The sequence below is a fragment of the Marmota marmota genome, unplaced genomic scaffold (assembly GCF_001458135.2).
Source record: "Marmota marmota marmota unplaced genomic scaffold, marMar, whole genome shotgun sequence".
In the NCBI taxonomy this organism is placed as follows: Eukaryota; Metazoa; Chordata; class Mammalia; order Rodentia; family Sciuridae; genus Marmota; species Marmota marmota.
This window is the reverse complement of record NW_026000077.1, coordinates 4,623,436-4,649,103: the sequence shown is the minus strand read 5'-3', so window position 1 is coordinate 4,649,103 and position 25,668 is coordinate 4,623,436. Positions and strand designations below refer to the sequence as shown.

At 45.7% G+C, this 25,668-nt stretch overlaps 1 long non-coding RNA gene across 1 annotated transcript; it reads left to right on the top strand.

The window, feature by feature from the left end:
• On the top strand, positions 1-25,455 carry LOC125620179. Its single transcript, XR_007351776.1, has 3 exons — positions 1-120; positions 23,562-23,669; positions 25,212-25,455. It is a non-coding gene; the product is annotated as an uncharacterized LOC125620179 (long non-coding RNA).
• Positions 25,456-25,668: the final 213 nt, after the last annotated feature.

Genomic DNA, 25,668 nt, shown 5'->3' with positions numbered 1-25,668 from the left:
CAGAGCTGCAGTCTGCCCTTCAACCCCCGTCCCAGGAGAACTGGGCAACAGGAATTTTGCCCACTGGGTGCCCGCTGAGCATGGCCAGCAATGCCAGCCTCCCGGCCCACTTGGCTCCTGGTGAGTCTTAGAATTTCAATACCCTGCTTTCCCCTGCCCTCATTTGCTGCCCTCTCGTCTCCCTTTTCTCTCGCCCTCCCAGGCACACGTGTGAGTGGCAGATCCAGGGTGATCTGGCCCCTGCAGATCACCAGGGAGCCAAGCCTGAAAGCTTGAGGGATTACCCACTAGGTGGTGGCCAGTCATGGCTCAGGGTCGCGGAGCAGCAGTCTCCCTGGCCCGCCACCCTGATCCTAGGAATCCAGGCAAGGGATATTCTACTAAATAGTCCTAAAGGAGCCAGTGTGACATCAGGATCAGAAGGCCTGGGACTGCAATGTTCTGCATTACAGAAGTAGAATAGGCAACATGGTTCTTACCCCTGTGATTTAAAGTGGGGATAATAGTTCTTACCCCATAGGGCTGTGGAGAGCCTCAGGCAGTGCTCAGCAAGGGCAAGACGTATGGAAACCCCAACTCGGCTCACACTCCATGCATCAGCCACTGTGTGTTTGTTTACTAAATATTGAGTGCCTTCCATGTGTCAGACACTGTGCTGGACCCTTGGGACACATCAGAAAACAAAACAAACAAAAGTCCCTGCTATGACACAAGGTAACTTCCAACGGGGGAGACGTACCAAAAGCAATAAATGTGTTCAATAAGGAGGGCATATCATCTCTTTGGAAGGTGATCAGGGCTGGGGGGGGTGAGTCCAACAGGGTAAGAGGAACCAAAGGTGGGAGGGAAGAGAAAGGGGTCAGGTATGTCATGCCCTTGTGACAGTTTGCTAAGGCTGCCTATCAAAGCACCATAAACCCCAGCGCTTCAATTATAGGAATGGGTTGAGTTCTAGCAACTGGCGGTCCTTCTAGGGTATCAGTTCCCTGAATCCCCCCAAAGGCTTCTTTTCCTAATTCCTCTGCAGGAAGGTGTGATCTGAATGCCCTTCTTTTTTTTCACCTCCCCCCACGGATTGCCAGCTTCCCTGGCTGGGCTCCCAGGGGCTTTTCCTGCCTGTCACCTGTCCCTTCTTTCTTTCATCACCCCAGGCTCCTCAGGCCTCAGAGATTCCTTGTCTTATCCTGGCTTATCTGCAGCATTCCTGGTGGGTCAGTGTGTATCTTACAGCCCCGCTCCGTCCTACCCTGGGAGTCGGGGACATTTCTGTTGGTTGCCTTATCTCTATCCTCCTGACCTCAGAGGCCTTTTCTGCCTTGGGGTTTGTTCCATCTAAGTTGCTTGGCTCTGCCTTGGACTCAGCGAAGCCCAGCCCACTCCTTCTCTGGATGGGGGTCTGTAGAAGAATCACTTCTAAAAATCCATCCGGTTTGTTGTGAAAAACCAATAATAACGCCCAGGGTTAGTGATGGTACCCCTGTGCCTAGTCATCGTGCACAGTGTTATATTTATTTAGGAAAGAAATTGGCAATGCCTATAAAGTGTGGGGAGATCTAAGTGTGTTTATACCTTGGGGTATATGTGCCAGGCATCATTAAGTTCTTTATATTTATTATTTCACATTTGAGAATTTAGCTTAAGAAAATAAACTTGAGTAAGAAAAAATGTCTCAGAAGAATGAAAAACATACATCGTAGAAATTTGTAATACAGCACTTTACAATGGCAGCGATATTAGTCAATATTTGTCAGTTATTTATTATGTGCCAGGCATCATTAAGTTCTTTATATTTATGATTTCATCTAATTCTCACCACATCTCTATGAGATAGGAACAATAATTATCAGGTGGGAGTTGGAATTATCATATAATTCATGTAATTTCCTCCAGGCTCTTAGTAAGTGGGAGGGCTGCTGAAGTTGGCTTGGTGTGGGTTGGGGACTGCTCTGCAGCTAGGTTAATTCCCTTGATCTTGTACACAACCATTTCCTGCTCCCCTCCAGGTAATGAGAATACAACAGTATATATGCTACAGCATCGCCAGTCAATCACAGAATCACCACTGAGCAGTGCTCCCTGTCTTCCTTAAAAAGTGGCATTTGCCAGGAATGGTGGTGCATGCCTGTAATCCCAGTGGCTTGGGAGGCTGAGTCAGGAGGATCATGAGTTCAAAGCCAGTCTCAGCAACTTAGTGAAGCCCTAAGCAACTCAGTGAGACCCTGTATCTAAATAAAATATAAAAAGGGGCTCAGTGGTTAAGCACCCTGGGTTCAATCCCTGATACCAAAAAAAAAAAAAAAAAAAAAAAGAGTTGGGTTTGTGAATGTGACAGGCTTTAAGCATATTGGTTTAATTTTTGTAATTGAAAACTTTGGGGAGGAAATTTCACTCATTCCATTTCCTCATTCAAACCTTCAAGATCTTCTGGAACTCCATCCTTTCCTCTAACAGAGTAACACTCCCTCTAGTTCTTTTACTGCAAATCCCATAAGACAAGCTCTAAGTTTTCACTCCTGATGTTGTGTAGCTCAGGGCCAAGCAGGGCAGTGCCAAGGGACCCTGTCTAGGGTAGGATAATTGTGCTAAAACTCTTCTAATTCCAACCATGTTGGTGCATACCTCTAATACCAGCAGATTAGGAGGCCAAGGCAGGAGGATTGCAAGTTCAAAGCCAGCCTCAGCAACTTAGTGAGGTCCTAAGCAATTGAGCAAGACCCTATCTCAAAATAAAAAAATAAAAAAAGGACTGAGGATAGGGCTTAGTGGTTAAGTGCCCCTGGGTTCAATCTCCGGAACCAAACCAAACAGAACAAACAAACAACAACAAAAAAAAACACCAGCTTTTTTTTTTTTTTTTTTAAATTTAAAGTATTAGGAATCTCTCATATACTAAACCACAAACTGAGCTTTTATCAGCCATCACCTGAGTACTTGGTTGATTCTTCAGCATACTGCCCCAGTTTCCTCACCTTAAACAGGTGTGATCATCTGACTTCACAGAATTGCTATGAAGATGACGGATAAGGAGGTGGCAGTGCCTCCTCCAGAGAGGTGGCCCTCAATGCATGTTCATTCCTCATCCATTCAGGGCAGCTTCTCCTCCTCCATTGTTCATTCAACACATTTCCAGCAGTGTGGATGCAGAACTGGACCAGTCCCGGTCCTCTCCCCTATTCCTGAGCAAGCACTGCGGGCTGATCAGTGTGGAAAGCCCAGACAGGAAGCACAGTGGGTCTGACAGCACTTGCAATCCTTGATATTTCTTTCTTTTCTTTTTTGGTACCAAGGATTGAACCCAGGGTACTTAACTACTGAGCCACATCCCCAGCCCTTTTTATATTTTATTTTGAGACAAGGTCTCACTAAGTTACTTAGGACCTCACTAAGTCGCTGAGGCTGGCTTTGAACTTGCAGTCCTCCTGCCTCAGTCTCCTGAGTCACTGGGATTACAGGCATGTTCCACCGTGCCTGGCTCCCTGACATTTCTATAGGGAGGGTTGGCTCCTTTCCGCCCTACCTGCCACAACCAGCTGCCTTCTATCAGGTGACACAATGGGGAGGTCCCAGGTGGGAAATGGCCAAAGGCAGGGAGAAGGATATCCTGTCCTGGTGGAGAGGGTGCACCAGCCTCTATGTGGCCATATATAGGACTGAGTTTGAAGCCTTAAGTTGAGTTAGTCAAATTTTTAACTCTCTTTTATTTTTGGTAGGAGTGGAGAAATAATTTAAGTACATGTACTTAAAAGGAATGCAATATTTTATAATCCAAAAGTAATGGTCCTTTTTAGAAGTAATTATTGCACATAGGGGCCCCAAACTTGCAAAAATCATAGTCCCTTTGGTGACCGTTTTTGAAAAAGAGTGGCTGTTGGTTGCTACTGGACTTGAGTAGGTTCATTGTTTTTCCAGTGGTGACTCTCCTTTCCCCTCCTTTTGCCACGGACACTCTTGGCTTGTCACCTTTATCCCAGATGTCAAACCATGCTTGAAGTGGTTGGAGGGACAAAGTGGAGTTTCTACAGATGATGGCTTAAGGTAGTGGCAGAATTACTCACTCATCAGACATGTCCTCTTGGAGGGGGGTGCTCTTCTTGTCTTGGGCTGAACAAGGCTGAACACATCCCTGCCCTCCTGGGGCTTGCATTCTGTGGAGGGAGGCATGCACTAAATACAGGGAAATAGAGACAACTTCCCAGGGCTAAAGTTGCAATGAAGAGGAGAAAATGAGGCTTTGACCAACTAAATAATGTGCCTAAAGTCATGCACTTAGTAAGAGACAAAGCCAAGACTCAACACGTATTTATTTGGCTCCAGAATTCACATTCCTGGACCTGGTCTATATACAGGCTCTCCTGAATGTCATTGCAAATTGAGAGCTAGCCCTTACCTTTGCATAGTATTTTATTCTCTTCCAAGCAATTTCCAGCATGTCACCTCATTTCACCTTGGGACATTATTATATCCAGATGGTCCTGTGAGACCTGCCACGAATGCAAAGGAAAAAGGCAGGAGCCAGTGCTTTAGCAAGGGAGCCAATTAAGCTTCCTTCGAATGTAGAGCAGTTAAATCCCCATGATATGAAGGAACAAGAAACACCTTGAGTATATCAGGTCTCGAGCAAAACTTAGAGGGCCAGAATTTTAATAGGAAAAGGCCTTTCCTTTCTCCTTGCAGAAACAAGTTCTTATTCAATCATTTAATGTCAAAAATAGTTACTGATGGGCAGCTCCTAAGTCCCTGGGTGCTGTGGGGGATAGGATAGTAGGGAATCACCACAGCTCTATCCTTCCTGCTCTCCGGGGAAGCACCTGTCCCCCTCTTGGGGTGCAACCCTTCCTCCTTTCAGTGCTCATTCTTACCAGTAAGATCAGCCCTTGGCTGTTTACAAAGGACTTTGCATAGTTCAATCTTGTGTGAGACTCACGGAAACCATGCTGAGCAGCTTCTCATTTATTTTGTGATTTTCAGATGGGGAAACTGAGGCCAGGCAGACCCCAGACTGAGGGCAGGTGACTGTGTTTCTGTGGGGTTTACATGCAAGCTGAGCCTTGAGACCGACACCAAGACCCCTCCTTGCTCACCTGCTCTGCTATTAAAAGGACGCTTGCTGTTGTGGTGCTTCTAAAATGCGTTGTCTGCTCTCTTACCTTTTAAAGTAGAGGACACTGGAGTAGGGAATGCGACGTTACATTTTCTTGATGAATACAGGTCTTTTTGCAAACACATTATTCTCTGCCCAACAATGTGCCTGTTTATCACTTTTTTGTTACTCTGCCTTTTGATGTCACTGGGCCTGCTCATTGCAGTCCTTGTCCTGTTTATTTTTTATTTTATTTTTTTTTTTTGAGGTTTCCAATCAGAAGGCACTTAACACTACTGCAGTCACAGGCCTGTAATCCCAGGGACTTGGTAGGCTGAGACAGAAGAATCCCAAGTTCAAGGCCAGCCTCAGTAATTTAGAGAGACCCTGTGCAATTAAAATAAATAAATAAAGAGATAGATAGATAAAAATTGGAAAGAAAGGTCTGGGAATGTAGCTCAGTAATAGAGAACTTGCCTAGCATCTGCAAGGCCCTGGGCTCAGCACTAATAAACAAATAGATAGATTAATTAATTAATTAAAATGTTCATATTTTTAGTCCTGTAATTTTATTTCTAGCATTGTATCTTAGAAAAATATTCAGTAGTGTGCAAAACTAGTCCCCAGATTGTAAAATAGCATGTGCGTTAGGATTGCAATTTTTTAAAAAGTTATAAATGCCAATAGAAAAACAAATAGACACCAATATTTTATAGGAATTACATCTATGTGTTGGGTAATGGGTGGATTTTACTCCTTTTGTATGCTTTTTAAATTTTCTACATTGAACATGTGCTACTTTTGAAATTAAAAAAAAAACACTTAAATTTTATTTGCATGTACAATATTGGTTACATGTTAAATAACTGTGGAGGCCTCGAGTAAGTACTAGGCTTATGGGGTAAGTATTAGGCATGAACATGATTTAATGAGACAGAGAAAAGGTTTCTTGCTGGTTTCTAAATTGGGGGCTGTGTTCTGAAGATTTCAGGAAAGCTGTTACAGAAAAAAGAACTATTCTCCTCCTTAAAGATGTTATTCTTGTTAGGGAGAAAAGAGCCCATCAAACGTGAAAGGGAGCAAAGGAGAAAGTGTCCCTGGGGCCCAACATGATGAAAGGCTAACACTGCCTCCAAGCTGGGCTGGAAGGGGCGGCAGACCCCCACGTGGGTGGAAGTAGGAGCTTCCTTCAGCTCCTTCCCTAGGAATCCAATCTGCCTGTGGCAACTCCTCCCAGACCAGTGAACCCAGGACAGCTGGGTCAGAGCATGTGTTGCCAGAGCACTGTGAGGAACCAATCCAGGCTGGCGTGCCACAGGAGCACCTGTGGGAGCACGGCCCTGCCTAGCACCAGCTGGGAGGCCACCTGCCAACCACACTTCCATTAATAAATCTGGGTTCCAGCAGTTCTCCCGTGCTTGGGCAAGCCAGGGCAGGCCAGGGCAGCAGAGACGTGTGGGTGGGACATGAGGAATGGGCTGAGAGGCTGAGGCTTCATCATGGCATGATGACTGGTGACATGTCACCAATGACTGGTGACAATTCTAAATCCTTGTGTGGCCCTTGATAATGGATAATAAACCTTGGTATGAGCAGCAGCATGTTCATTGAAATACCAAGTGCACCCAAAGTTGCGTGAGCCACAGCTCTGTCCCACACGTACACACACACACACACCCCACACACATACACCACACATGGGCCCTTCTGGAGCATTCCTTGGATGGTGGATCAGGTGGTCTCCTCCTTTCCTTATCCCGCAGCCCGGCTAGGAGGTGCTATCCCTGTGAAGTCCCATCTTGGCTACTTGGGGCAGCTATGTCACCTGAAGTGAGTCAGCTGGATTGTGGGGCCTTCACTGCTCTGAGACTCTGTCATCAGGACAAGCCTCTGTCTTCCCGGGTGACGTGGGAGGTACCCAGTCACTCTGTCCGCCCCCCACCTCCCCACTTCCTCAGCTTCACAGGAAGGGTCAGGCCTCCCTCAACCCACATCAGCCACAAAGAGAATTGTGACAGGTTTAGTCACCACTTGCCACTAGTTGTTAACATTAGTGTATTTTGTAGTAACCTCCAGAAAAATCTTCTAAGAAAATGAAAAGAGACCTTTTATTCAATTCCATTCACTGGATTTTTTATTTTTATTTTTTGTACTGAAGAATTTTGAGGCAGAATCTCACCAAGTTGTTTGGGACCTTGCTAAGTTGCTAAGTCTGGCTTTGAACTTTCAATCCTCCTGCTTCAGCCTCCTGAGTCGCTGGGATCACCGTTGAGCACCACTGTGCCCAGCTTCAGTGGATCTTTACTGATGTCAGGTGCTGGGTTTATAAACAAAATAATTGATAACACACATCTGCACAAAAGTTGTATATGAGTGTTCTTAGCAGCATTATTCATAATGGCCAAGAAATGAAAACAACCCAAACATCTGCCAGCTGATGTAGGGATAAATAAAATGTAGTATATCCTCAATGAAGTATTAATTGGTTACAGAAAGAAAGAAAGTATACGCTAAGACACGGTTGAACTTTGAGAATATTGTCCTATATGAAAGAAGCCAGAAGCAGATGCAAAAGATCTTATGTGTAATTCCACTTGTATGACGTGCCCACAACAGGCAAATCTCTATGATTTCTCCAGACAGAGAGCAGATTAGTAGTTGCCTTGGGTTGGGGAGGTGGTAGCTAAAGGGAATAGGATTTTGTGTGGGCTGATGAAATTGTTCTAAACTTAATTGTGGTGCCAGGCGGAATGAGACTCCACTTCTCTGGATCCAAGTCCAGGCAGGGACAACGGGAGCATCACTCAGCCACAGGGCCTCTGTCCTCTTTGTTCCCTTTGATTGTGGCCCAGTGGGTGTCGTGACTCTGTAGGCTTGTTGCCGTGACTGCTGTCTAGAGCAAGCCCTGAAGATAAAGGCTAAAGCATGAGGCCAGAGCACATGCAGGACACTGGTTCCTGTCATTGCTAGAAAACTAAGCTACATTCCCATTTGTTCCTCTTTCTTCAGAGTCCTCAAAATGTGGCATTGGTGGATCCTACAATTTGCATGCTTTCTGGTGTCCTATGCAACACCTTGCACATGGTACTCCCTTAGGAAATGTCTAAGAATTCTGGCATGTGCCTTCTCTGAATCGGGTGGGCTACGCTCTGCAGAATTCAGCATGTGGCAACGCACCATGATTTACACTCTGGGACATGATTTCACAGACGGTGCCTATTTGCCAGATTTTCAGAGCACTCATCTCATTTGTTCCCATAGGGCTGTGTTTAGCGGTCACTTCTGCATCCATATCTGCCAGAACCTTCCATAGGATCAGCTCCGAGCATTGCTAAATGCCAGCAGCGTGTGCCAAGCCCCCTGGGAACAGGTCTGGGAGTGCTGGGAGGGCTGTGGAGGGAGTTGCAGGAGCTGAGAGATTTGGGGTTCATTATGTTCTGTTCAGCAAAGCAATCAGGGATATTTCTTCTTTAGACCTTTATGCTTTTCTGCCAAACACAAAAATAGTCCAGCCTTGTGCATCCATGTTGGTGAATTGCAGAGAACTGTTGTTTTTTTCCTCGGTGTGATTTTTAAAGGTCTGTTGTCCTTTTGCACAGAATTTTATTATGTGTTAATGCAGAATTTGTTTTCCAGAAGAGCACATCTCCAAATTTATAATGAAAGGCAAGCAAAGTGGGACGTCATGGCCTTGGCTGGACACCAAGTGATAGCTAATTTTTGTAGCAGGAAAGACGAAATAACAAGTCCCTGGATTGCAATTTTGGTTCCTCCTTCTGTTCCCAAACAAAATTGTTTGAATAACAAACTCATGTCTTGATTATTAATTAATGAAAGTTAATAATGTCTGTATTTCAAAAGTATCTTTTTTTATTTTTTAGATCTTAAATATCATTCCAGGATTGGCAAGTACCTTTTAGCTGCTGACCTTGATTAAGACTCTGGTGAAATGCATTAATAGTTCATGTAACCAAACGGACTGACAGAGCAGACATATCCTGTTGTCATTTGCTGTGGGTTCACATTAGCTGCCATCTAATCTTTAGCTGGCACACAGAAATAGTAAGTGCATCCATTTTGTAGCACGAAGGAGTTCAATTATGCTTGAAGTTATATAGTCTATGTTTACTTGATTAATTATTGACTCTGATGTGATGAATGTCATTGTTACAAACTCTGTGGACCATTTTAAAATCTCATTTCTTCCCCAAGCAAATGAGGATCTTAATTTAATTTTTTAGGCTAGAATATAAACTTAATATAGGCTTAGAAAACCTCCCCTGTGTCTCCATCCTCTCTCTTCTCTTTTTCTTGGATGTTCAGATCCCTCACACTATGTTGCACACGCATGTACACACACGTGCCCACAAGCACACACATTGCTATCTATGCACAGAGACTTTCCTGGTTTTCTTCCTCTTCTACCTTGATGTTTTTCACTCTTTGTGGACTCTTGATTTCTACTTTATTCCCAAAAGGCACTAACAGGTCAATTTTTTTCTCACCATTCCAAGACACATACCATGTTTTTATAAATCCAAGAGGTCAGTGACTTGTAAGATGCCACATTTGTTTATGTACAAGGAAAAAGAAAAAAACAAAAACAATTATAATGGCAAGAATCCAGAGATTTTGTTAGGGCTCGATATTAAACCTGTTTAAACATGACAAGATGTGAGCATTTGAATCAATGAAATGGTTTTGAACTTTGAAAGGAGACTCTGGAGGCAAGGCCTTAGTGACTCCAGTGTGGAGTGTTGGTATCTTGGTGGGTAGAGAGGCTTGGACTCGGACAGGCCTTCAGCAACTGGACAGTCACACCAAAGAGTAGTAAGTTGTCTATTCCATTGACAACAAGTGTGAAAATCAGTACACAACATACACACACACACACATACACACAAATGCAAACAAAGATGTAGATCTGCCTATAGGCAATTGACGGGTGTTCTGCAATGCTTCCTAGGTTTCACGGACCACAGAAATCCGAGAGTCTAGGCCAGGAGACAGCCTACTGCTGAGAACATCATAGAGTCAATCTCTTTCTCTAGGCTCTGGACTAAGGCTAGAGACCTGAGTTTTGATTTTGCTTTGCTTCTCCTGCCTAGGGATCCAGTGACCATGTCTGCAATTTTTACACTTTGTCCTCAGACCTAGTATTCCTCAGTGAGGCAAAAGACAAAAATGGACTTTGGGCTTCAATCAGGACAGCTCCACTTTTATCTGTCTTGGATACTGCATGTCTGTGATTTCCTTTAAAAATAAAAAAGAGTTCTTCCGCTAAAAGTAGGCTTGAAAACGATTGATAGACACAAACTCTACTCTCCTTCACTGCTAAAATTCTTGGATGTATTTTTTTCCCTCCAAAAAAGTGGGTTACAGAAAAATATTAGAACTTTTCAACCTAGCTGGTGGCACCAGGACAGAAGTGACAAGAGTAATTTGTGAGAACAAGTTGTACTAGTTGCTTCCTCCTTAGCTGTTCTCGCAGGGGCTGCCCCTGTAAGTGAGTAGAGAGTGAATTTGCCCAGTGTATTAGTTTCCTATTGTTACTGTCCTGAATTGCCACAAATGTAATAGCTTAAAGTAATATAGACTTTTTTTATTTTGCAATTTTGTGGGATGGAAGTGAGACATGGATCTCACAAGGCTAAAATCAAGGTGTTGGCAGGGTCACATTCCTTCCTGTAGGCTCTGGGGAAGGATCTATTCCCTTACCTTTTTCAGTTTCTAGGGGTCACCTATAGTTCTTGTTTGTGGTCTCTCTCCATCTTCAAAGACCACAACAATAAGTCCCGCACTTTTCATACTGCATCTCTTTGATCCCTTTTCCATAGTTACATCTCTCTCTTCTGCTTCCTTCCACTTCTAACAATTCATGATTATGTTGAACTCTTTCTATCCAGAATAATTTTCCTATTTTAAGGTCATCTGATTATTAACAAAAAAAGACCCTGAGGTATATATACATAGTGGAATATTACTCAGCATTAAAAGAGAATAAAATCATGGCATTTGCAGGTAAATGGATGGAGTTGGAGAATATTATGCTAAGTGAAGTAAGCCAATCCCCAAAAAAACAAATGCCGAATGTTTTCCCTGATGTGAGGATACTGATCCAATTTGGGGATGGTACAGGGAGCATGGGAGGAATGGAGGAACTTTAGACAGGGCAAAGAGAAGGATGGGGAAGGGAGGGGGTAGGGGTAGGAAAGCTGGTGGAATGAGATGGATATCATTACCCTAAGTACATGTATGAAGACACAACTGGTGTGACTCTACTTTGTGTATAACCAAAGACATGAAAATTGTGCTCTCCATGTGTACTATGAATTGAAATTCATTCTGCTGTCATGTATAACAAATTAGAATAAATAAATCAATTTTTAAAATTCCATCTATAATCTAGAAATAGGAGTCAGAGAGTGCCAAAACTTGTGAGAATCAGAAAAAACCAAGTTACACACACACACACACACACACACACAAGTCACAGAGACATTAAGCAGCCTATTTTGAGTTGTGACCTTATCCCCATGTTGTTGCTAGATAATATTTATTAGATAAGGGGCCAAGAAAGTAGCCAGTGAATATGTCATGCAGGATTAATGTCACAGTTTGGATTTTCCACAAGGAGATGCAGAGATGGAGATTTCCAGGTAGGATATTTATCAAGAAAAGGAAATGGAGAAACAGTTTGGGCAGAGACAGAAGACGGGTTGCAAAGCAGCCTTCCCAGAAGCCCCAGCTGACTCCGGAGGAGACTGGAAGGTGGCATGAGGGAGGCAGACCTATATGCCTCACGGGGTGCGGACTGCCCTGGGAAGGATGGCTGTGATCTCGAGGGAGGCATCTCTCTTCAGCAGACACTTCCCGATGGGCGCTGTCTGTTGGTGTGCCCCAGCAGCCTGGAGGGATAAGACTGACACTTCTAAGGAGGAATGTGAGTGGTGTAGGGCAAAGCCCAGCACAAAAGACTCTAACGTAGGCTGGATGTCAATGAACTAAGGGTACTTGCCAAGATTTGGGGATGGGGAGGATCACAGAGCAGACAGAGTGCATTAGGAAGAGATGGATTTGTCCAGCCAGGCAAATAGGTGATATTCTCATCTACCGGCATCTCAGTCCTGCAGAACTCTTAGGCTCCCTTCCCATAGGGAGATGGCTCACCTGCTGATCATCTCCACCTCATTACTGGGGATCACAGAACCAATGGTAGTAACATTGGTGAGGTGATGTCTTTCACCTCTGGAGCCCACACACTGACAACAAAATCAATTCAACAGTATTTATGTACCTGGGTGATTGCTGCACATAGGGACAGTTTGAAGGTATTATCCCATGATCATACATCATTACTGGGTTACTTTGGCATCTGCAGGAGAAAAGACCTGATCATTCAAAGTCTGGGGATTCAGGAAATATTTCACTTCTCCCATGACCTTTGACCTTCTTGAGAATTCTAACCAGGGCTGGGAATCAAGTGCAGTCTTAAGTATAGGCAGAATAATTGGCCACCCACTCAGGGTCACCAGAAAAACCCTAACCCACAGGACCTCCCTAACTTGCTCTCTGATGCCTGAACGCCCATCGTTAGGACATAAGATTTTCTATTTCAACTCTGATCTAGATTTAAATGTAAACACTCTCCAAAAGAGTTACTATCTCTCAACGGAAGTACATTTTAACTGTTTTCACGAATGAACCTTTTAGGATATAAGTGGAAGCGTTCAAAATACCCAAATCCTCCCTCAGTCCCCCATGGAAAGCTATTCAGTGATACTGAAAGTCTTGAAATGTCCTCACTCTTTGATCTCGTAAATCCACCACCGTGGATATGACCTAAGGAAACTGGTCTAAATATTGAGAAGACTTTATACACAAGAGTGTTTATCACAGAAACCACTTGAATGTTACACATCTGGCAGATGCTCAGGTGAATGACCCAATGCGGGGAAAATGCTATCATTAAAAATCACAGTGAGGACATTCCCTGGCCTGGCAAACCCCCTGTCTCCTCAAGTTATAACATCAGTGTTATATATATAACAATAAATCCATACACATAGAATGAAGCAGCATACATGCAAACAGTAATGGTTTGCTTGGTGGCAGAACTATAGATCCTGTTAAAATTATTTTATCATATTGACACTTTCAAAATGTCTAACATTTCGAGAATGCACTTAGTTTTAAGTATGGGACTTCTTACTGGATGACTCTGGACGCCGGTGGGTGTCTCCAGGTTCCTTTCCCTGTTTGCCAGAGGTCTGGCTGGCTTTGGAGGCCAAGGGCAGCTTCATGGGGCCCCAGTCCAAAAACCCACCGGCAAAGCCCTGCTAGGTTCTGTGGGTTGGACCTAGGAGGCCACCATGGCTCAGAAACCAATCAGCATCCCAGACAGAGGGTGGGTTGGGCAATTGGACCCACTCGGACGACTACTGTGTGCATTCTCAGAACTTCCCAGCCTTTGCTCCTTCTCCTGTGAGGTAGGACGGTGGCAGTTTGACCTCAGGAACTGTATGAAGACTGAGTGAGATCATGCCCATGCAGTAATCAAGTGCATATTGCAGTGTCCAGTTCCAATATGGGCTGCCTGCTTGTAAATGCAAGGACCCCTTCCGAACCCTAAGAGGAGTTTTCCTGGCTAACCCTTGCAGGGACAACAACAATAGACCAGCCCCAGTCAACAGTCCAGTACCGGGCAGAGGACAGTGAAGAGAAATGCATCCTTATAATAAGGATGGTGCTTCAGGGTTGTTAAAAGGATTAAATGTGGTGATATTTACAGGGTATCTCATAGTGCTTGGCGCTAAAATAAATCATTTTCTCCATCTTCCCTGCCCCTTTAGAACTGGACATCTTCAGCCGCCTTTGGGGGCGGAGGGAGGCTCCTCTCCTCATTTGTAAAGAGGAATTAATAGGGTTGTTGTGAGGATATATATGTATGTATCTCCTGACATTTAACTAGAACTTGGGAAATAGTAGCAGTTTCTTCTTCACTAAAATGATCTACAAGCCGCACACTGTGATAGGTACCCATCCTTACTACCTGCTTATTATGAACACAGGTAAACAGAAAGGGCAGGTACTGTGTAAGAAGAGAGCATCAGAGGGAAGCCAACTGTGCCTAGGCAGCCAGCAAACCCTCTGAGGAGTGGATCAGGGCCCTCTTTAGTGAATCTACTCTCTGCTCTGTTTGCCATTTGCATTTGCTGAACGCATTGGTAGCCACACCTGGAAAGCCAGGAGCTCAAGTATATAGCGTGTCTTGATCAAGCAAAGCAAGTGCAACACAAACCAGTAGTGGCACCCCTATGAGCCAGCCCTGCTGGCAGACGAAGGTCCTGCAGCTTCTAGGTGTGCAGGGCACTCTGAGTTAGCTTATGGAAGCAGCCAGCTCACAGGACTCCTCCTCTCTCCAGTAGGTCAGACTTTACAGAGTAAGAGAGAAAAGAAAATTGACCTGAAATCTGTTCTATCATCCAATCGAAAGGTGTTTTAGTTGCATTTAAAGTAAATTATACTATCAGCTACATTTAGAAGTCCTTTCTCTGTAGTCATGGTGCTAAATGCTCTGTAATCTCACTTAATCCTCACAAACACTCTCACAATGTTTTGTCCATTTTACATATTGGGAAACTAAGACTTACAGGTTAAAAGAGACTTATTGAAGGTCTTAGCTAGTAAGTTGTAGAGCCGGAATGAGAATCTGGGTTGACCCTAACTTGATAAATAGTGTTTGTAACAACTATCCTCCCCTGTAAATATGTACTCATACCTTCTTCTTTAAGCAAAATGCTTTCTGAATCTTAATTTTCAGGGTCTTTAGTAAAACAATTTGTGGGACATATTTTCTAGATACCTCCTACCCCCAAATCTAGCTTTCTTCCTTAATATTTTACTTATTTTGCAATTATATAATAGGTGCACATTGAAATTGTGCACTCAGCGCCAAGCCTGGTGGGCTTTTGTCACAGAACTCAACTGTCAGTCATGTGCTGTCCTTGGAGCCAAAGCCCTGACTCTACAGTGGTCTCCTGCATCCTGCCTCAGAGGCCTTTTCTGCTATCTATTGTAATGTATGCATTTCCCCTTCCTTACAGTTACAGGGACAAATATCCTGTGCTTTCACTTTTAAGAGGCTCCAGATGTTGTATTTAACTTGCAAAAAGTCTAAAATACTGCAGCAGAAATGTGGTTGTGAGTCAGGGCCGTGTACGTGTGTGTGCGCTCATGTGCGCCCTTGTGTGTGTGAAAGCCAGTCTCTCAGCACCAGCTAAAAATGTGAAGCAGCCAGGCTGTGCCGGGAATTGAGGGCACCATATGCTTGCATTTCTAGGTCTTCCTAAGAGTTACATAACTGCCCCCAGAGCAGGGGGCAGGGCAGGGCCAGCCGTGGGAGACATTTCCAGAGAGGAATGCTGAGGAAGGCCTGACCTTGAGGAGACAGGGAGTTTGCCAGCCATGGAATGTTCCCAGCCTTGGGGCTTAAACAAAAACTGTATTCAGAGGGTGACTGCTTTGTGGAGAACAAACCCTATCTGTCTTCTTGCTTTGTCTTGGGTGCTTATCAAGGTGAGCCCTTACCCTGTGTGGCACTGGGTATTGAATTCAGAGCTGGGCACAGCTGCCAGAGCAGGGCCTGGTAATCCTCCCAGCCATCTCTAATTAGCAGACTTCAGGGCCCACAGTGTCCTGAGGGCCAGGCAGAGGTGAGATAAGAGCTCTAGTCTTATCTACTCCCAGAATAAGGCTGCAGAAAGGCATCCTGGGAGGAGAGCTATGGGAGGGGACACAGCCAATTCACAAAAGCTTATCAAGGGCTCACTCAGTGGTCACCCTTGGGGGAGGGAGGTGTCTGATTGGCTTGTCCAACTGAGGCCTCTGCAGGCCTCTTGTGTAGAACCCCCCCACACACACACACACCTCCCTCCCTGCCCCCACCTTACTTGACTAAAGCCTGTTATTCCGTCAGGCCCCAGTTCAGAAATCTGAGACTTAAAGTAGTGTTTTCAAACTGTGGATCATGGCCTGTTAGTAGCTTGTGTAATTAACTTTGTGGGTCACATTTATCATTTAAAAAAAAAAAAAAAAAAAAACTACAGTGAGAAATAGAACGATAGAGTGCTTATGTGAGCAGATTGGACATCATGAAGTTAAGTAGGTAGGCATTGCTTCTGTTAGATGTATTCTGGATGGCCATATAAAAAGTAATTCTTAGTGGTGGTTTGTGATCAGAATATTTGAAAATCTTTGGTTTTGAGATGATGTCTATCAAGATCCTTCTCACCGCAAGTATCAGAAACTCTGGCTCCATGTAGGTTAGACAAAATGGACAACTATTGTCTCACTTAAAAGGAAGTCCAGAGGTTGGGCAGCCCTGAGGGTCATTGATACAGTGTCTCAATCATGCCACTGAGTATTTGGAGCCTTCCTGATGGGTTTTATTCTCAGGCTAATAGCAAGGTGGCTGGAGAAGCTCCTGGTCACAGCCCAAGATCATGTGAGGGGAGAAACACTAGATCTTCCTGTGCCTCTGGAAAGTGAGGACATTTTTCTTGGAAGCCCTCTGATGGACTTCTCTCTCAGTGGAGAACAGGTCATAACTCTGCTCCTATAGCCAGCCCTGGCAAAGTGTATGGAGTTCCACAAATGGATGGGATCAGGCAGGCAGGTGACTTCCCTGATCTGGCAATGGGAGGGAAGGGTGGATTATGGGTCAAAAGGGTTCTGCCCACAGGTCAAATGACAGAATGGAGAGATGCTTGCAAGGTCTAAAGCTGACTAGTACGTAGAATACACCAGGAATACCTCCAAATAGGAAAAAGATATCAATCCCAATGACAAATGGGGTAAAAGATATGAACGAGCAATGAATAGAAAAGTTAACTCTAAATTCTAACAAATGGCTGGGTGCAATGGTACATCCCAGTGATTTGAGAGGCTCAGGCAGAAGGATTACAAGTTCTAGGCCAGTCTAGGCAGGCTAGGAAGACCCTGTGTCAAAATAAAAATAAAAAAAGATCTGGAGATATAGCTCAGTCTCTGTAGAGAGTCTCTGGGTTCATTCCCTAATACTGCAAAAAAGAAAAAAAAATCTAGCAAACATATGGCAAAATACTCAAATCATTGTAAATCACCAAAGAAATATGAGTTTCAATGGAAATTTACATCCACCAGGCTGAGAACAGCTAGAAAGCCGGATACTTCTAGTGTTTGGCAGGAGGAGGGGGCTTGGGAACCCTCACACACGGTGGGAGGCGTGTGCACTGGTGCAGCCATGCTGAAGGGCAGTCTGGTTCTTTGGGTCAGATTATGTAAATGCATGTACCATGTGACCCACCATTCTGCCTCCAGGGAAGTTCCCACTGAGCCACAAGGAGCCACTTGTGAGGGTGTTCACTCTGCTTTACTGGCACTGGAGGGGAGCAGCACACCACCTGGGTGGCCATTACTTAGAAGAGGTCAAATGTGGTGGATGCACTCAATAAAGAGTACTCAGCAATTAGAAGCAGTGGATTAGGAGTGCCCAGAGCAACCCGGATGGATCTTAAGGACAAGATGTTTCGCAAGAAAAGTGGCAGAGGTGGAGAAAGAATCTGCTTGATGGTTATGAGTTTTCTAAAGGTCATTTTTCTGTTGAAGATGCATACTGCAGGGTTATGGGTGAAAGGACGTGTGGGATAGATCTTAAAATACTCAAAGAAAGCATGGGGGATGGAAGGCAGTAAAGAGACAGCACAAAACTGACAAAATGTTGGCCACTGTTCAAGTTAGGTGATGGCTATGTGCAGGTTTGCTGCATTATCATCTCTACTTTTGTGTCCCTTAGAGATTTTTTATGTTAAAAGTTAAAAAGCATGTGCACAAGCATGTGTGTGCACACGCGCACACACACACACACACACACACAACTCCCAGGTTGCAAAAATACACTGAAATTAAAAGATGAACACTAAAATGGTTACCTATGGGCAGAACAAAGTAATGGGGGTTGGGCATGATAGAGAAAAGGGAAAAGGAAATAGAGATAAGATTTGGGGGTCCATCAGGAGGGCCCAGAAAAATCGAGATACCCCCACTGGAGCACAGGAAGTTCTGCCCAGTACCCACTTTTAATTTCTCAAGGAGCCTCCTCCCAGTCTCCAAGCCTCCTCCAGTGAGTTTTAAATACCGGGGCATTTTCTTATTCGGGCACTTACCACACATCTTCTTAAGCCCTGATCATTGCACCGTCTTCTGGACTGTGAGTAGCAGGGACTGAGACTTTGTGTTGTATTTGCTCAACACAAGGCAAAGACAGAGCCAGACTCTGTCCCCAGATTGTGGTGCAGAGTCCTCCACACTGGTTAGACCCTGTAAAATCTGTTTCATGAAAAACAATAGCCAATATTGGTTGAGTATTTTTTCATGGAGAAAATATTTTCAAATGGAGAAAGCCCCATTTGCTCAACAAGGAAATGGAGGCTCAGAGAGGTCAAGAAATTTGTTTAAGCAGGTGCCATGGTGCATGCCTGTAATCACAGTGGCTCAGGAGGCTGAGGCAGGAGGATCACAAGTTGAAAGCCAGCCTCAGGAACTTATTGAGGCCTTAAGAAACTTAGAGAGACCCTGTCTCTAAATAAAATATTTTAAAAGGGCGGGGGATGTGGCTCAGTGGTTAAGCATCCCTGGGTTCAACCCCTGATTTCAAAAAAAAAAAAAAAAAAAATTGCTTAAAGTCACACAGCTGAAGTGTGGCAGAGCCAGGATCCATCAGACAAGAAGGCATTTGAACTAGTATTCTCAGTCATTGAATCATACTTTCTTGAGGGAGGAATGAAGACCAATAGTGTCCAGGGAGAGGCCTACACATATGGAGCATTCTGGGAGCACCATTGGATACTCCCAATCCAAAAATTAAATGTAGTGATATCGTCTCCAGGAACTGTGTGGTTGAGAAGGGAATGGAGTGATCAGAGAGGGAACAGAGGGGTCAAGATTGATTAAAAACAAATGCGGGAGGTCCACAGAGATTGTGGTTGAACCCAAAGATCTTTTTCTCTAAATTGTAATGGGATCTGTTCCTCCCCCATGAGGCTGTCTCTTCCTATCTATCTAATACTTTGCAGGGAGGTACTAGGGATTGGATCCAGAGGTGCTTTACAATTGAGCTGCATCCTAACCCTTTTTATTTTTTATTTTGAGACAGAATCTCTTTTTTTTCATATTTATTTTTTAGTTGTAGGTGGACACAATATCTTTATTGTGTATTGCTGAGGATCGAACCCAGTGCCTCATGCGTGCTAGGCGTGCACTCTACTACTGAGCCACAACCCCAGCCCCTTGAGACAGGGTCTCTTTAAGTAGCTGAGACTGGCCTTAAACTTGCCATCCTCCTGCCTCAGACTTCCGAGTGGCTTATTTGTTTATTTGTTCTTTGTATATATACATGACAGTAGAATTAGTTTTGATATTTATTTGGAGTATAATTCATCCTAATTAGGATCCGATTCTTGCGACTGTACACGAAGTTTCACTGGTGGTGTATAATATATGAACACGGGAGGGTTACGTCCAATTCCTTCCATGGTCTTTCCTGTTCCCAGCCCCACTCCCTGCCTTCATTCCCTTTTATCTAATCCAATGAACTTCTATTCTCCCCCCTCTCCCTCACCTTATTATTGAGTGTTAGCATCTGCATATCAGATCCATCTACAGAGTTCTTCACCAGTAGTTCTCAACTAGGGGTGATTTTGCCCTCCGGCAGCCATTTAGAAATGCCTGGAGATCCTTTTCTGTAGCACAGCCTGGAGGAGAAGGATGGCTAATGGCACCTAGCAGGTGAAGAAACATGCTACCGTAAACAAGAGGACCACCCCCAACAAAGAACTATCTGACCCAAAGGGTTTACAGCACCAAGGTTGAGAAACCCACTCTACAGCTACTCATGATTCTTAACCTGCAAGGCACTTCTTGCTTCCTATGTTTCTGTGGTTCTCCTCGTTCAGCTTCCAGAAGCTCTAAGTACAAGGACTTGGCACCCACAGGGTGTGGTTGAGAGCAGCCTGAGTGCTCGCTGGGGCTTGGAGCCTCAGGTAATGGCCTTTCCTTTGATAGTTCATTACTGTGCACGGCCCTTGCGCCACTCTGCCATTGTGACACCGAGTCCACTGGTGTGCTGGTTAATGTTCAACCACTAGCTCCCGGGAAAAGAAGTCCTGGTGTGTGGCATTTGATGATTTCCATGGTGTGACTATTCCAGCCTTGGTCAACTTTGTGTTACCAGGGGGAAGTTAGCAGGCTCGCTGCATTCCCAAACACTGAACAAATGAGCCATTCCTGCACACCACTGCTCACACCCTACCTTCAAATCTTCCACGTTCTCTCTGAAGCCACAGGGTCGCTTTACCTAGGGAATCAGAGGCTTAACTCAGTAAGTTTATTTTTCACCCACATGCTAGTCCAACATGGGTATTGTGATAGGGTGGCTGTCCACAGGGCCCTTCTCCAAGCAGCAGTGCAGGACCCAGGCCCTTTCTCCAGGGCAGTGATCAGTGTACAACAGAATCACCCGGAGGGCTTAACCCAACCCCAGAGTTTCTGATTCAGTAGGATTGGAGTGGGGCCTGAGAATGTCCATTTTTCTAGCAAGCTCCCAGCTGTTGCTTATATTGCTGGACTGGGCTCGCACTTTGCTCTAAGGCCATGGTTCTTAACCTTGGCTGCACGTCAGAGTCACCTGGAGAGTTTTAATAGATCTCCATGCCCGGGTTCCACTCCCAGAAATTCAGGCTTCATTGGTCTTGAATGCAGCTTGGGCGTGGAGAGGTTTGAAGTTCCCCACGGGATGCTAGTGTGCAGCCACGGAGGGCTTTACTGTCTTCTGCCATTCAGCTGGCAGACGTAGAAGGAGAATGATCTGCTCTGCTAGGATTTAGAGGTCAGCCTTGGAAGTGATGCATATATCAGGTCAGCGTGCATTCCACTGCCCAGAGTGGTCAGGTGAGCGTGCCTCCCATAAGGGATGTTGGAAAATGTGGCCAAGAAGAAAAGGCACAGGGCTTCTTCAAGAACCAGGGAGCTCCAGCCCTCACTGCTACTTTTGGATAAGCATACCTAGATGCATGGCCTAGTGTGTGGACCCACACGTCTGTGAGCCCACATTTATGTGTGTGAGATGATGTGTTGGGTCTCAGCTTTAGGGTGAAATGTCGAGGTCAAAACTGCCAATGGCAACGTGGGGGGCTTTTATGCCCCCCTAGAGCACAGCCGCTTGGTGTGGTGGAAAGACCCTAGGCTTATAAACCTGTGCTCAAACACTTCCTCCCTCACTTAGTAAAAGTCACTAAACTCTCTGAGTTTCCCTGTGCACAGTGGCAATACTGTCCAGCTCTGTCTGCTTCATAGGATCAAATAAACAAAGTGCCAAAGACAGTGCGGCAGGCGGTAGTTCGTGTAGTGAATGTTGGTTCTCCTTTCCTTAAGAAACCCTGCCTGCTGGCCCCAGGGACAAGGGGACTAGAACAGGTGGCCTGCAGGAACTCTGGGCTTCTCTCCTGGCACAGCCATATGGGATGAAGAACCGGCTTTGAGCATGCTGGCCGTCTGCTTTCTTGAGCTTCATTGGTCTTGAAGGTATCTTGGCGTGGAGAACACACAGGGAAGACCAGTAAAGGGGGAAAGTACATCTCTGGTACAAATTAGCTGGCATTAGCGTCTTATATGCCTGTCATTTTAGGAAAAATGTAAGAGCTTGCAACTAGTTTCAAATGGAGCAATTATTCGTACTACAAAAGGATTCTTCACATTACTGAACAACGTCTTTAAACAGCTCTGCTTTCCTACGCACAAATTAACTGTACTGAGTCAGAACCTTGGATGAGGGAAGGGAAGGGAACGGAAGAGAAAAGGAGGGAAGAGCAGGGAGCCGAAGGGAAGGGACCCTGCTTTCCATAGACAGTGTGAAGACAGTGTGAAGACCTCTGAGTCCTGGAAAGCAATCATTAACGCAGAGGGGCGTTTCTGCAGCCGGTGGGACGTGAGGGACCTGCCACCCTTCAGCTGGAAGCCCTGTCCCGAGGGGGCCACAGCCTGGGAAGCAGGTGGCCCTTAGCCCAATGGGAGAGGCAGGCCCAGCCTGCCCAGGATTAGTGCCACCGCCCTCTTGCTTTCCCATTGCACAAGTCGCAGCTTGATCACCCAGCAGCTCCTGGGGGCAAATTCATTTGCGTAACTGTTCAACAACGTGGGTTTAATTTCCAAGAAAGTTTCCATGATCTTATGTTTGAACACCAACTCTAACCTTCCCTGTTCTTTGTACTTTCATAAAAACGCTGCCCTTCCCAGGTTCTTGGCCCTTGCTGTAGCTCTTTACACCGCAGTCCACTTCCCTAGCAGGCACAGGTGCCAGGTACAAAGCGTTAGGATCCTGGACTCCACATCTGACTGGGTTGGAGGCGGACTTGCCCACCTCTGCCACTTATGAGCTGTGGGACTTCTGCCAAGTTACTTCGCCTCTCTGAGCCTCAGTTTTCTCATTTATAAAATGGTTATAATGCAAGACATTGCTTGGCACGTGACAATCACTGTACAGTTATGTAGGTAGTTTCATTACGTGGGAAATCAAACTCCCCGCCTGGGTTTATCTTCAGGGGACTCCTGGAGTACAGTCACAGTGGAGATGTGTGTGGGGGTGGGGAAATGTTTTCTGAAACTTTACAGAGGATTGGGCACTGTGCCAAGCCCTTTCCACATTTTATTTCATTTAAACTCCACAGCAGCCTCATGAGGGAGGCTGTGGCCCTCTCCAGTTTGTAGACAGAGAGGCTTTGGAGAGGTAGGTGATGTGCCCACGTTGCCCACCTGAAAATCTGGGTGAGGCTTCCGGAACCACAGTGGAGACCACTCTCAACGCTTGCCAGCGGGTTTGCCTCAGAGGTGGCACACAGTCACGGTGGGACATGTCACATGTGGGGCCCGTTGGTCTCAATCTTGCCTTCACCTCTGACCACATGGTGCATGGACAAAGCTCTTTACCCCTTGGCCCTTCTCTTTGAGTACAGAGCATGGGCCACTGTCTTAATGAGGAGTTTTCTGTGTGAGGCCCTGATGACCTGGGCATTAGGGAAAAAATGGTAATGAGTAGTCAGGTTCTCGGACCTCACAGACCCTCTCGGTTAGAGGGGGGAAAGGCTGTTAATGATTTCAAAGCTGAGAGATAGTTATAACTGGGTGTAGGGGACTCGTCAGCACTCTTCATAGTGGATTCCAAATTCGCTGGGAATAAGGAGGGTTTCCCTGTGAGATCACTTGAGGCCCAGGACAAGGATTAAAAAGCTCTAGAGCCCAGGCAAGTCCAGGGATGAGTGTCCCCTGGGTGTCCCCCTGTCTCTTTTTGGTCTCATCTTTTTACTGAAGACCTTTGTTTGCCACGGTCCCCACTCAACGCCATCATAGCCTGTGATTCATTCGTAAACTCTCTGTCTTGAAACTTCAGCCTGGAGAGAGGAGGAGAGGCCCTAACTAACAGACTGGTTGGTGGCAAGCCCGGGCACGGATTTCCCTTGGGTGAAGTGTCAGCTCTGAGCCAAGAAACAGACTTCAGGTGAGAGGACAATCAATGTTAAAATTATGGCTGCTTGAGCAACATCCAAAAAAGAAAAAAAAAAAAAAAATTCTGGGAATGAATGTTCACTCAGCAAACACTGAATGTGCTTGATGTTGGGGAGGGTACAATCTGGTCTGTGTCATTATGGAACTCACAGTCCATTTGGGAACAGAAACAGGGGTGTGGTGCCACGAAAGTTATTCAAACACTAGGGCCCACTGAGTGTTTCCCCAAGAGGAAAGACCAAATGCTATCCAGAAGGTGAGTGGGAGCTGGGCACGGTGGCACACACCTGGAATCCCAGTGACTCGGGAAGCTGAGGCAGGAGGATCACAAGTTCAAGGTCAGCCTGGGCAACTTAGTGAGACCCTGTCTCAAAATAAAAAATGAGAAGGGCTGGGGATGCAGCTCAGTGGTAAAGTACCTCTGGGTTCAATCCTAGTATTAAAATAAAAATAGTAACAACGACAAAAAAAAAAAAAAAAATCTTCCCAAACATCCCTCAAAAACATAGGCGAGTAGATTAGTGAAGGTTTTGTATTTTTTTTGTCAAATAGAAAAGGGCAGAAAAAAGAGATAAGAAATACTAGGGAAGAGGACAAAGGGGAATACTAGGGAACAATATTGAGCAATACATTGTCACCTGCATGTGTGAATATGTGACAATCTCACTATTATGAATAATCAAAATGTAGCAATAAACTATATAGGGGGAAAGGGCGTGGAGGTGCAGAGCCTCCCCTTCATGGCTGCCCCTTCTCCCATGTTGTTTCCTAGACTAGGCTTTTTGGAGAAGTTGGAGGAGCCCTGGCTTGGGGGCTTCCTGGCCTGTTTCAAACCCTTGAATCAGGAAATATCCATGACTTTCATCGCACAGCGGGCTCATTGGTGTACTCTCCAGGGATGACAGAGGGCAGACATACAGGGCCTGGGGTGGGGACAAGCCTAAGACCAGTGCCAGTCTAGGCACACAGAGTGGCCTCTCTCCTGCCATCACAGCTGAGTCCCTGCAGTGCGAGATGACCTCAAGGAAGACCTAATTACCGTTGGTCTCCAGCCTTCTAATCCCAAGGTCTTTAAGGGTCCTTATGTTGGTCTGGACCACGGCTCACTAAGGATGACTTGCCTGCAAGCATAGAGGTGTCCCAGATGAAGGGACAGTCTTGCCCTTCCAGGTCATGCCGTTGGAGTGGCGGCAGCAGCAGCAGCAGCGTGTGGGGGTCACCCTCCTTCCTCCCCTTCCTTCTGTCAGAGCATCACAGAAGCCTAAGGAATGAATTAAACTTTTCAGAAGAAAAAAATACGATCATCTTCTGGCGGATGATGATCACTGTTTGGTGCCCGAGGTGAGAGTACTCCTTGTCGTACTTGCTCCTTGCTCAAAGGGGACAAATCGGTGATGACAGCCAGCAGGAGTGCTCGGCAGTTACCAGTCCTCAGAGGGACTAGAGACAGCTCGAGGGGCCTTAAGGGACCCCTAAAAGCAGGTGTTTTCAGCTGCAACCCCGAAGCAACTGATCCCCTTCACCTTTTTACCAGGGCCTCTGGCACATGACCGCTTCTTGAAATGGTTCTGCTGGTGCCAACTTCAGAACGAGTCGGATGGAGAGAAACACCGGATGAGCACCCAGGCCTGACAGAGCGCGTGCAGATTCCTGCCTCAGGCAAACCTGAGTCTGGGGCACTGGAGGCTGCGGTGGTCTTCAGAGAGCCAGTGGGAAGGCCTGAGGGGCCGTAACCAAGGCCGCACATGAAGGCCCGAGCTAAGGCTCATTACGCTGTGTGTCTGGAAGTCCCTCGATGAAGAGTTTCCTGTCAAGGGGCCAGAAGCCCAGGCAGCAGGTGGAGTCACAGCACAGCACCCGATGCAGTGCCCGGAAAAATAGGTCAGGGAGCCTCACCTACTCCAAGTAAGCACGGGCACAGGGTTTTCTCTTAACCCTGCTTCTCAAACCTGAATGGGAACCAGGCAGCAGCACCTGGAGAGCACATTAAA